Below are 12986 nucleotides of genomic sequence, written 5' to 3' on the forward strand. Positions count from 1 at the left end.
ATACACTCTTAGGGTGCTTGAAAGGTTTGCGTATTGTAAGAGAATATAGTAGCAACAACATAGGACTGAAAAAWTCTTAGCTGTTTAATCGAGAAAAAGGTCACGGAAAAAAATTCAGGCACAAACTGAACTGAACAATACCGTACACCTGCCACACAATAACAAGCCTTTTAACTCATCGCTTTCTCATAAMTTAAATAAGATAATGGAAATCTGAAAGACTGATAAATAAAGCAGGATAGCTCAGTGCAACATGGAAGCTCATACCACTACTTAGGCAAAATAAGAACAGGAAAATTTTRCTGGGTGCATATTTGTAATGAATAACATATTCTTGCACCTTGCTGCCCTTCACGTAAGACAAAAAACATGTCATTTGGAAATRCTTAAGTAACTCAGCAAAGAATCATCTGATCTGTTCATGAGCACTTAAAAGTTATAATAAAACAAGTGACTAACAAAGAAAAATGCAACCTTTACACTAGCTCAGCACATTTTCAACAGCAATTAAGTCAGAAACAGAGGACGCGAGATTGACTGACACGCATTCAAAGAGCAGATGTATTTGGGTCTGAGAGACTCGCGAGCGGTACAAAACACATCCCAGCGTAACGCGTTTCCTCGGTGCAGCGTAACGCAAGACAGCGCCTCATCAGAGGCACTTGTCTCCAGACACTCGTATCACGCGGTATCTGCCCGCATCAAAGGAACGGGTCAGAGGGACCGAGCACGCCGAGAACATGAGTCACTGCTGGCGGATCACCCACGTCCACTCCCCGAACGGCACGGAGGCGAGCGCCGCCGCGAGCCCCCCGCGCCCGCGCCGCGGCTCCCCGCACAGCGCCCTGCCGGCAGATCTCTGCTTCGAGGCACCTTGGGCAGACGGACCCGAGTATTTCAACYGCCTGAGCGGCGCTCAAGCTAGCGGCGACGAAGGTGAAGTAAACCAGGTYAAAAGAGAATTAGCCCTTCTCAGAACAAGCGCAATCCAAAACCGTACGCGATATATGCAGAGAGCATTCAGAAACAGTAYACAGACTCACAAGCCTACTCGGAGGACTGAACAGCTTTCAGTATGGCAATATTCCCCAGAACAACATGTTCAAAATCAGGGCACTATAATTATATAAGAGCACCGCAAGGATACAAGGCGAATATCTGAGGAAGGGAGAAAAGAGCTCCCAAACAGAAGGGGGAAGAAAAAACTAAAAGCACTGGAGAGATTCATAAACCTCTGGAAAAATTTTTTTTTTTTTTTTTAAGTTTAACAAGGAAGTTGATACACTAGTTATTACATCTACTTCCTACCTATTTGTTCCTTTTTTACTCAACCATTCTCAAAACAGTGGGAAGGGAAGAAAAGACAAAGAACGGCGCTTCCTAGGAAAACAGCACCAGAAAAGGGAGCAGGAGCACAGGTAGAAGATAGGCAGCAGCCACCGCCATCTCCCCGAGCCAAGGGCAGGAGGGCTCGGTGCAAACCCCAAGGAACTACAGGTGAGACAATCTGCAGCAGCAACCATCAGAGTGTGGTGGAAGACAGGCAGGCGGGACAACAGAAGCAGGGAAGACCTGGGGAGCCGGGTGGGAGGGCAAAGCCGAGCGGCCAGGCACGGCACGCGTCTTTCCTCAGGATGTCCCCTGCCTCAGGAGAGGGTCAAGGCCACCTCCTCAGCCTAAATGCCCTCCGCAGCGAGGTGCAAGGTGCCGCTGCTGAGTGCCTCCACCCTGCCCCAGACCTTTCCTGATCCCTCTCTTCGCTGCAAGACAAGAAACAGCCAGATCATGTGAAGCCTCTCATTCCTCCATGGGACTGAARGATTGGCACGTGTCCCTTGAAACCTTCCCCTCCCTGCCAGCCTCCAGCTCCCCCGATCCTTGGGCAGGAGCTTGTGCAAATCGTGGCARCTTCTCTACCCGATGACTCCTCCTTTCTCCCCTTCTTCCATTCTCCGACAACAAYTCTTCAAACAGAAGGTGGAGAAGTGGCTACAGTCCAGAGAGCTGAGCATCCCCCATGTGCATCACACAAAGCTTCTGTCATTCTTACAGAGACAATGAGCAACACAACTGCTCTGACGACTGTTGGCATTAGCTTGGCATTAAAGTATAATTAAATGCTATAAACATATGCCTTAAATAAAAAAATGAAGATGTATACATAAAATCAGCTTATATGAAATCAGTATCCTATGGGGATCAAATTCAGACATAATGTGTACAAAGAAATTTTAAACTAAACATTCTTGCAGGTCAAGGCTACGTTTTCTCTGCGGTAGTAGGGACTGACAGTTGGAAGTGTAAGTGGGAGAAGTTTTCCACCACATCCTCTAYTATTTGACACTTTTTGTGTTGTCCTCTAACTCCTCGTATGATTCCTCATATCAGATCTGTGCAAATGACATTCTTTCACTGCTCTCTTCTCCTCACGAACAACCTCTAGTTTACTCTACAGAGCAAATAATGTTACCACTAAATGCAGGCCAGAAGATCCCTACCATCACCAGGCTCACTACTGCAGGCTGTATTCAGCATACTTAATTTTTTTTTTTTTTTACAGTATATAACCATGTCACTTTCCTACTTTCTACCATTTATTAATAAACTTGTAATTCAAGAGCTCTTAATCTCTCCCCAGAAGACTGTGATATCTTAATGAGATATTTTGTGGGTCCATTTCCTCTCTTACATTTACAGTCACACCATAATCTGCCGGAAGCTGCTAGAAGATGCCCTGGCCCTTCTGTCCTTTGACCATGGTAGGAACACATGCAGCAACCTGGATGAGGCTACAAAGAGGTATCTAAGGAAAAGTTCAGTGCTTGTGAAGTATCTGTTGCCCAAATAGCTCTGCCACCTCTCCTTCAGAAAAAGGAAGCAAATTATTTGTATCCTGCAGGCCAGTTCTGACCTGTGGATGCTACTGAGCTATTCTGCCCTGTGCACTAGAACATGATATTCATGCTTGCATACACAATACATTAAGTTGCGAAAAGAGAAACACAGGCTTGAGCTTTAAACACTGAAATCAAAACCTCTAAAATGCAACAGAACTTACTTTCACCATTTAGTAGATGACATTTTTCAAGATGAATGAGAGCAAGATGAAGAAATGAAAGATATCCATAAAATAACTTCAGCAGAAGTGAAACTGAAAAACTAGCAGTTTTTAAATTATGCTTAAAAGGTTTGAAATTTTGTTTGTTTAAGCAGAAAAACCTGACAGAGTTCATATGGCCCTACATCAGACCTTGGATGTCTTGGGATGGCACCATGAATGCAATATTTTGAATGGCTGGAAGAAACCAGAAAAAAAGGGGGAAAAAAAGTGTCCATTTCACTTTCTATCCTACATTAGATCAACAACAAGAAAATCAGCATCTACAAAAAGAAAAAAAAGTATATATTAATTATATTTTGACCTTTCTCTGAATTTGGATTTCAGTTATCGACTATCAGCAACCAGCTCAAATACCAGTACACATCCAGTTTGCTATAAAACTGCAACTAGTACAGGCTCCTAGGACAAGAAAGAAACCTACAGGTTGCRCCTATTTGGGCTCCCCACTGGAATAAAAAATATTTGCAAATAATAATTGCATTTGATCACTATTTTGGGGACCTGGATTTATATATCAACAAAAAGTTCCTAAATGCAGATGCAGAACTAAGGAAACAACTCCCAGAAAAAAGCACCACTCAGTCAACAGTGAAATAGGCTTGCTTTCAACAAAATCATTATTTACTGTAATGCTAAAGTAAAATGAGAAAATTTTACTATTTCGCATGACATAGTACTTTTCTGTCATCTTTTATGAGAAGATTCAAAAACTTGCACATGCCCCTAGAGTCATTAAGCAAACAGAGAACACCTAAATCTTTTCACTAAACAAACTATGTTAGGAAGCCTAGCTGTTTGCCATGGTTATCTCAAGAAAAATACTGAAGTTTGAGACTACTGCAAGAAAATGAAATCATACTTGGCTAAGTGGCTTTTTTAGACCTTAAAATCTGTGCTTTAACTGGATTTTAGCTATTAGGGACCTAATAACTAAAATATCTTCTTAGGAAAAGTAGCATAAACACTTCAACAAGAAGTAGAAGCTGTGACTGTATCCCCAAATCAACTCAGCATTACCTGGATTTTCCTTTTAAATAGTTTTTCAAACACCGAATCAGCAGAACTGCTTAACTTAAAGGATGTATCAAGCTCAAAGAAAAATTAAAAATACAGRGCAAAACTTCAGGCGTCTCCAGAGAGCAAGACTATTACAATGAGCATGCTGAAGTCTTAAAGTTTTACTTTAAAAAATAAATAAATAAGTAAACAGCAAAGTCAAAACAAGTTAAAAAAAAATTACCATTTGTTCCAGTTAAAATCTCTTCGTTGCCTATATTAGTGTCAGGAGTTCTCAATTTGCTAGTTATTATTTCTATATATTGTTTCATATATTAGAAGACTTGCATAAAATGCACACTACTACTTCAAGAACCACTACACATCATCAGAAGTATCAAAAGAGAACTGTGAGTCACCCAGCAAAGAATGTAGCAAACTCTGCAAACCACTGTGTGAAATAAGCTTTAAAAAGAAATTAAAAAAAAAAAAAAGGTCATGGTACAACTACAGGAATATCAGCATCTCAGACACAAGCTTCCAACACCTCACACAGAAGAGCAAGCTTTACAGGCAAACRAAAAACGTGAGTTAAAAGAATCAAATTCCGCTGGCTGATCAGTCTGCCCTGCGATCACACGTTTAAGCTTTCATGTCAGAAAAACTCATTTCAAGTTGTCACTATTTGTAAAGTCTGGATATTTTATTTACATTCGGCTGCAAATACTAGGCAGTGCTAGAAGCTGCATATTAATAATAATCAGAAACCAAACAGTACGCTCAGATTTAAAGTGCCCACGGTCACATTAGATGAAAAAAATGGATCATCCAACCAGGCCCCCAGGATCTGACTGGTAACGGGATTTATATTGCTCACTAGCTACTAACCAGCAAGCTGGAAGCAAGGAAAATCAGAATCCAGCCAACTCCTACGTTTTGGAAATCTGAAATTATCATCTCTATAATTGATCAACGTATACTTCATATTGAGTGGCCACTTTACAAGTGATCAAAAATGGGGCCTAAAGGAACATTTCCAGCATTAATCAAGTTCTGACCATTTACTTTTGGTTACTGAACAGCGGTGTGCACTTGTACTGAATGAGTATACACACACACCTGCAGTACATCTGGAAGAGCCACAGTACGATCTGCAAAAATGTAAACTTGTTAACCAGTCCGTTCGTCCCTCCGTTAGTTCATAAAACTATTTACACCACACAGAACTTATACAAAAAATTTAATTAAAATAGATAACCAAGGCTTTCACCCGTCTCACCCCCGCTGCTCGAGAAAGCTGCTTAGGAGGAAAGAAAACTTACTCTCTATCAGGATGCAAAGGTCTGAGCAGTCGCTTCACACCCTGCGCTTAGGCAGTGACCCGAAACTCGGCGCACGAGCTTCTACAAGCCAAACCCAACCCGCGCAGGAGTTAACTCTGCCGCGCAGCATCCTCCGCTCAGCCTCTCGAAACGCCGCGCAAGTCACGCGTGCGTTACTGAGAAAAAGCAAGTGAAAAGTTCAAACCATTCTTAAGACTTCTTTTTAGAAAAAGCACTACATAACAGCCAGCAGCATTTTAAAACTACCACTCGCGTACAGACCTTCCGCTCTCCCCGCCCCTGCTCTTGTCTGAAAGCCCCTGCTCCTCCGAGAGGCTCACAAGCAGAGCTACCGCAGGGTCGGCGGCTCCTCCGTAGCAGTTACTCGCAGAAAGTTCGGGCATGCACACGCTTACTCTTGGGGAAGGCGAACGGAGGCAATACACCTCACACTACCCTGCRACAGGAGAATGCAGACAAGCAGTTTTGGCGAGTGGCTTTCACRCTCTGACGTCATGCTGCCTTACCTTGCTTTAAGTTGTTCGTGTGCCAAAAAATGGATATTTACAACAAAARTTATGGAAACTTATTTTGGAGCATTCTTATTTGTCAGAGCTTTGTGCAGTATATTTTCACTGTTGTGGAAAGGTTTCAAAGATAAAGAGTGACAAAAAAAGGGCAYTGTAAAACTACAAAATGTGATGGGAAAAAAAAACCAGTAGATGCAGCTCTAGAAATACATTTTTAGATTACAGTTGTATAAAATTGACCACTTTACATTACATATTCTTGAAACCATACCTCAAAGAGCCAACAAGCTGGCCCAAGAGAAGTAGCAGTGTGCAAATTGTTAAAGTCTGCCTGCTTACACAAAGCAGGTTTAAGTAATTTTAGATCTATATGTATGTATGTATATAGTTTTAGTAGACACTGAAGTCACAGGACATAGATTTCTCATTACACAACTTTACATGATGCAAATAATGCATAAACATTTGCCTAAAGAAACTAAGTTGTGTATCCACAGTTTACACACACCATTAACTCTGAAACTAATACGAAACTAAGAAGTTAAAAAGCTACCCTTCTTTTAGTATTATTAGTAAAGATGATCAATACATTCTCTCAGACTCACATGTTTATGAATAGAAATTATTTTTAAAGAATAGGCAGGTCACATTTGAGACCAACCAATCTTGGCAGAAAGTATTTCTGCAACACAAAGAGGTAGGATAGAAAAAAAACAGAAAAAGAGCCTTTTCACGTTAAAGAACAAGAGGTTACGTACATACCACTACTGCTTCAGGAGCCTTTCAGGCACCATTACTACCTGTTCTCATACCACATATTGTACCATGCCAAATACCTCATGTGTTACTCTGCCTGGCTTTAATTCTTGACATGAATTTCACAGCAGTAAACGTTTTGCACCCATTTGCCTTGCTCTGCCTTTCCCTTGTTAGCAAGCAGCACGGAGCCCTGGGCTGCGATCCACCTCCGCTCCTTCCTCCCGCGGAGCAGGTCGCCAGCCRGGCCGGGCTGCGGGCACACGTTAGAGTCGGGTATTCGACTCCCACTGACTCACAGCACCAAAAGCAGAGCAGTTAAGTCCCATTTCTGCTTTTAAAAATCTTCCCTATAATTTCTGTGCCTTAGCTTCTCTATTTTAACACAAAAGGGACAGCACATTTCAGAAAAAAAGGTCAGAAGGTTAATTCAAAGCTATTACTGTCTACAAGATATTTTTGATGGCAGATACCATAAAAGCAAGTTTAGAAATGACTCGGGTTTTCTATAGTGCTTCTGAAGCAGAACGCAGCCAAAAGCAAACATACAGTTTGAGAGATGCAAGCGGCCGTTGCAGAAGAGAAGTAGTTGTTCCTTATTCTCACCTCTTTCCCTTTTATTTTTACACAGCCTGKTTTTTGAGAAGAACGTTTAGGTTTTCATTACCACAGGAGGGCAGGAGTATGTAACGGCATTACCGATTTCTTCTTAGAGAGAGCAGAAGCAGCAGTGGGAGCTGGCACGCAGAAAGAGCCAAGTCAGAGACCCGGAGCGTGAGGAAAGCTCAGCCCTACCAGCCGAGCTAACTGCTTGCTAATGAAGGCGTGTGCATCCCATCTGCTTGCTACGGGAGAGCTGGAAGGGGTTCAGAAGCACGCCGAGATAGACGCACCACCAGCTATACGATGCAGACATGCGATCCATACTCTAAGTTTACCCCACTGATTTCAGCAGGGCCGACTGCGCGCACACGCAGGCGGCAGGGTATGAACCACATCCTTGCCACACAGCAACTGTCACCGTCCTTTGAGAATAAAAATCTTTCCAGTGTAATTTGTTTATTCATTAATTCTGATTTCAGGGGAAAGTTCTGGCTTACACCCAACAGCTAATTGGTTCAATAAACAGAATCTTCATTTAGAAGAAGAATAAAACATATGATATTACAGTTAAGCATGTAACTGAAACCTCGATATCTGTTTGGATATGACTTGGAGCTTCTCGAAAGAGCAGATTGCAAAAAGCCATTTTAAAAGGCAAGACAGTATACAGCTTATGTGCAAGAAATAACTACCAACAGTTCTCTGAAGACTTCTGGGGAAGGGAGGGGAGAAATAATGACTAATGATAAGCTAAAACACAGGAAAAAAAATTACAGCTGAAGTCATGAAAAAAATCCAGGTTGTTTTATTTATTATACGAATCACCACTCACAGTAACACTAAAACTTTTGTTTCTCTCCTAGCTAGGCCTGCCACACACAATATGTTCTCGAGAAAGCTGCCAAGCAATTGTTCAAATATTCCAAAAAGCAAATGCGTAGCCCACTATGAAAAAGAGTAGGATAGTCTGAAATGTCCCTTAACGCGCAGCACTGTACGAGAGCTCAAGAGTCAGAGGGACTCGCCAGAACAAAACTGGCCGCACAAACGCAAGTTCTCAGGTACCTTAATGCATACTACATACTGACACATTTCTTTTCTCATGAAAAGAGATAAACTATCAATAATCTTCACTATAATTCACATAACCTGTCAGTATTATAAAATTCTCTTTGATTAGAAATATTTTAGGTTTTGCAAATACTGTATATTACGCATAGTCGTTAGAATTTAGAGTCTACTAGAAAAGTAACTGTTACAGATTTAACGCATTAACAGGGACATTTGAACTTAGGCTTCATTTGACCTATCTATCCCTTCAGCAAGAAAATCACGTAAATCACTCCAAAATTTGTATTTTATAGGATTTTTCCTGCTTTTCAACTTTTTGATTGTACAACCATTTGTCTACAATAAACAGAGTAAAAAATATATGTAATTAAGTGCTATGCCAGAGGCAACAGCAAAATAGATTTTCATGACAAGTCCTCCATATGCTGCTGTGATCGGCATTTTGCAGGACTAATAGATGGATCCTCTGGTAGCCCTTCACTTCCTTGTTTAGGAGGTCACTTTTTGCACTGTTTATTTTTATGAAGACCTATTTTGGACTGCTATGGGCTTTTGTTTACACACTAAGCCACCTGATGCCTCCAGGAGCCATATAGTTTGCCAGTGAAGTCATCTTCTCTCTGCTACACTCAGTGAACTCCATGTTACTAAAAGCTTCTAAACAGAACTTAAAATTTATGGATGACTCCTCTGCACGGGCATCCCTTAGACTGAAAAGAAAAGCATAGTTCTGCTTTTCTGCAGCAGCTGACTCAAGCCGGAGGGGGGGGTGGGAGGGGGTTATATAAAAGCACTGTCCAAAAAGCACAAAACTCTACAGTTACAATTTCAGAAATACAACATAGAAAGAAGAAAACGAGGACTGTTCAGTTATTTTCCTTGGACAACTGAGGGGTGGGTGTTTGCGGTTTTTTTTTTTTTTTTGTGGTTAAAGGATTTTTTTTTAATGAGAATTGAACAAACTTCAGTATTTTACTGGATTACATGTAACATGAAGGAAAAAAAAACTGAAGCTCAGGGAAGAACCTGAACCTGCACATTACTCAGTTACCTGCAGTTACCGTACGTATAGATTCAGCCAATTATTTACAAACCTACTAGGAACTTCACTGCTTTACCATACCAACCTTGAAATTACAATGACATACTGAATTGCTTTCTCTTGGCTAAAAAAATAAAAATAAAAAACACTGTTCCATGTAAGCTCCTTTCTCCTCCCCCCACCCCAAGGCAGTTAAACAAATATATATATATATATATATATATATATTTTTTTTACTCCAAGCATTTTGATACAACATGACTATTTCCTTCCAGAACAATAATCAATAAGCATGATTAATTTTACAACATAAAATTATTACAACATAGTTTACAACCTAACTTTCAGCATCAAAAAAAAAATACAACAGTAAAAAAATCTTATTATACAAAAGACTGGACAGCTCACGTACCACAATTACACAGGTTGCCATTACTGCCAGACACAGGACAGAAGCCTTATACTGAACAGAACAGAGCAAAACCCTCTATTTGCCAAGGTTTAGATGACTGGGCGCAGACAAGAAAAAGGAAAAGAGAAAGAGAGATGTCTGACTGATGCTGCCCCTAGTCTAAGAATAAATAAAGGACCTTGGTCTTTTGGGTTGTCAGGAAGGTAACTCTTCATCACTAAGAGTAATAAACAAACGTGTTAATTTTTCTCTCCAGTCAACACAACGTGAAAGACCAATGGATCTTTCTGACCATTCAAAATTTCAAGAACCACCTCTTCAATTAGTAGGATTAGTATTAATTCCCATTAGAATGGAAACACTGCAAGTACAGACCTAAATCCAATGGCAAACCCTAAAGTGGTTTTGCAGTGCTGCTCAAGGTACTAAAACCAACATTATCATTAATACCCAATGGATGATTAAAATCCATGCACATGTATAGTACAAACATACTACATCCAAAGTTTCTCAGGTGTAAGGGTTTCATGATTCTTCTTTCATTTAACATTCTTTAACCTTATGTTTCCATGTCTGCCACTAAGAATACTTCTTCTACACCTCAAGTTGTCACGACATACACATAAGTGTTAAAAATGCGGTATTTTAGTAATATACTGTAATATACTGTTTGCAGCACTGTGCAGAATGCTTAAGAGATCTATGACCACATGTAAGTTCAAAGCAAAATTATGGTTTCTTGAAATACTATCACTCACTGTTTCAGAAAATTGTGTTTTCACAGCTTTAATAACAGGGTCATTCATCATACCATTAACCTGAACAATTACTACCTCTTTGAAATGGGTAAACATATGAAAGGGTGGCAATCTACTAACATCAGGTGGAAAAAATAAATTTGATTTAATATACCTTTCTTGGTGCTGCTTTCATGAACCACGTAAGACAGAGTGAACTCTAAGATTATAACTGCTTAGCAAAAAAATAAATAAATTACAGCTTAACACCTTACCCATCCCAAAATTTGACAAATAATACATCAATAACAAGGTTCTAGCTACATGAAATGAGTTCAAATCTTTAAAATCTGGCATTCCATGTTAGTTGAAAAAAGCCACTATGCATCTACTAACTGGTAAGAGTCAGGTGAGTATCATCAATCATTGTGCTGTTTAACAACTTTGAAAAGCAATCTTATGACAGATAGGCAATGGCAATCTGTTGCCAGTTCTCAAAAAGAGTGCCTAGTTCCAGTCACTGTATTTACACTTTTAAAGGGAATTCAGAGTGCGTTTGGTAGAGTTAGTCATAAATCATTGAATATTTCAGCACCACAACAATGGTGGCACCATATTTTGCATTTCTTACACATAAAATATTCTCCTAGATACCTATAGGAGTTTTTGAAATGGAAGAAATGCAGAACTAAGTCTCGAGCAAACATGCTTTGCAGCCCCAAATATAAAGTCAGTTTAGAAATAGTTGGTGGAAAAAATGCTCATGCTTTAATTTTTTTTCCTCCAATTGCCTGTATCAACCTGTGGGCTGAAGGAGTGGGAGACTAGAACATGGATAAGTTAAAATTGCACCTCATGGCAAACAGGCTTCACTATTTAATAAAGATGCGCTTCAGAAGCCCTCTCTAAAGCAGTGCCAGCCACGAACAAGATCTACGCTACAGAAAGAAACTATTTTAAACCCCAGCAGTCAAAGCAGTGCGAGCAAGAACTGAGATGTGCTGCAATATTTATGTAGCCATTATAATGCAAATGCGGGAGGTATTGGAAAGGCCATTTGCATTGGTGCGCAGCCCCTCCAGTCCCGCACGAAGCCAGCAGGAAAGACAACCAGGAGACATGCAGAGCAGCCAGCGGGGGCATCCAGGTCCACCCAGCCACATGCAGCATCCATGCGATCACCAGGGCTCCGTGGAAATAGCCTTTTGGATCACTCCATATCTCCTGCTCGCACTTAGAATATGAATCAGTTAAAGATACAAGCAAAAAGCACATATGGGATTAGCGTGGCCAAGGTAAGAGCGAGCCACGTCCACGTTACTGTGACCACGGTCAAATGTTTCTCCAGATGAAGCACTGGGCTGGAGCACAGCTCGCACCACCAGCGCTGCAAAACCCTGACACCACTACCAGACAAGCAGCAAACTTTCAACTATGTTAAAACACACGCACACAAACCACACACACACAGAGCTACATACTTTCCTGTGGCAAAAAATGCTCTCCAGCAGGATTTTTGTAACAAAAAAGGKGGGCAGGGTCCAAATTAAGATCTAATGCACAGCCACTTTGAGAACACAGGCTACCTTTTGGTAGGGAAACCAAAAAGCAAAGAAATATGTTCAAGTCTTCCTTTTTCTTTTTTGTAACGTGTCCACGTTAAGAGTAAAACAATACTAAAAGACCCAAGTATATAGGCATGCCAGACTGTTACAGAAAGTTCCTTGACCAYGCATCATAGTATTTATCTACACTAATTCACAGCCTCTTAACATACTCTCAGGCTAATCAGCATGTCTACAATTATATGATAGACTGTGTACTCAAATGTATTTCTCTTGTAGTACAATACAGATTAAGTACTTCTTAAACTGCAACGATCTTTACACAGGCCAAAATTAACTATGTGGCATAAAGTTATGTTTAAATATATATATATACACATATGCATAAACACTGCATAATTTCAGTACAAAGCACATCCATTACCTAGAGGTTTAAAATGCAAACATTTTTAKTAATTAAAATCCCCTTTTCACCAAGCGATTATTGTTTTGCTGTATTGAAAATGCCTTTGCTGAACAAAATTTAGTGCCGGGGAATGCCCAGATTTAATAGCAGGTTATTTGTATTTCACAATACGGTCAAGCCCAAGCGATGAAGCAAAAAAAACCCGAGCAAATTAAGGTCAACGGCTAATACCGCAAACATTACCTTCTTATTATACAACCTGTTACATTTTATCTCAGTACATTTTGTAACATACCCAGACAACTGTATCAAACAGCCTGAAATATGTCAGCCGGTACAATCTTAACGTAAACACGGCTTCTTTCTATCTGCACAATCCAGCTACAAGTGGCTGTTTAATCCTCCCCCCCCCCCGTGTGCTCCCA

At 40.4% G+C, this 12986-nt stretch overlaps 1 protein-coding gene across 5 annotated transcripts in view; it reads right to left on the reverse strand.

Moving 5' to 3' along the window:
* The window catches only part of SHOC2 (SHOC2, leucine rich repeat scaffold protein), a 73675-nt gene that overhangs the window by 57660 nt on the left and 3029 nt on the right, over positions 1 to 12986 (reverse strand). The window lies entirely within an intron of this gene.

Source organism: Apteryx rowi, unplaced genomic scaffold (assembly GCF_003343035.1).
Source record: "Apteryx rowi isolate R43461 unplaced genomic scaffold, aptRow1 scaffold_3, whole genome shotgun sequence".
Taxonomy (NCBI): Eukaryota; Metazoa; Chordata; class Aves; order Apterygiformes; family Apterygidae; genus Apteryx; species Apteryx rowi.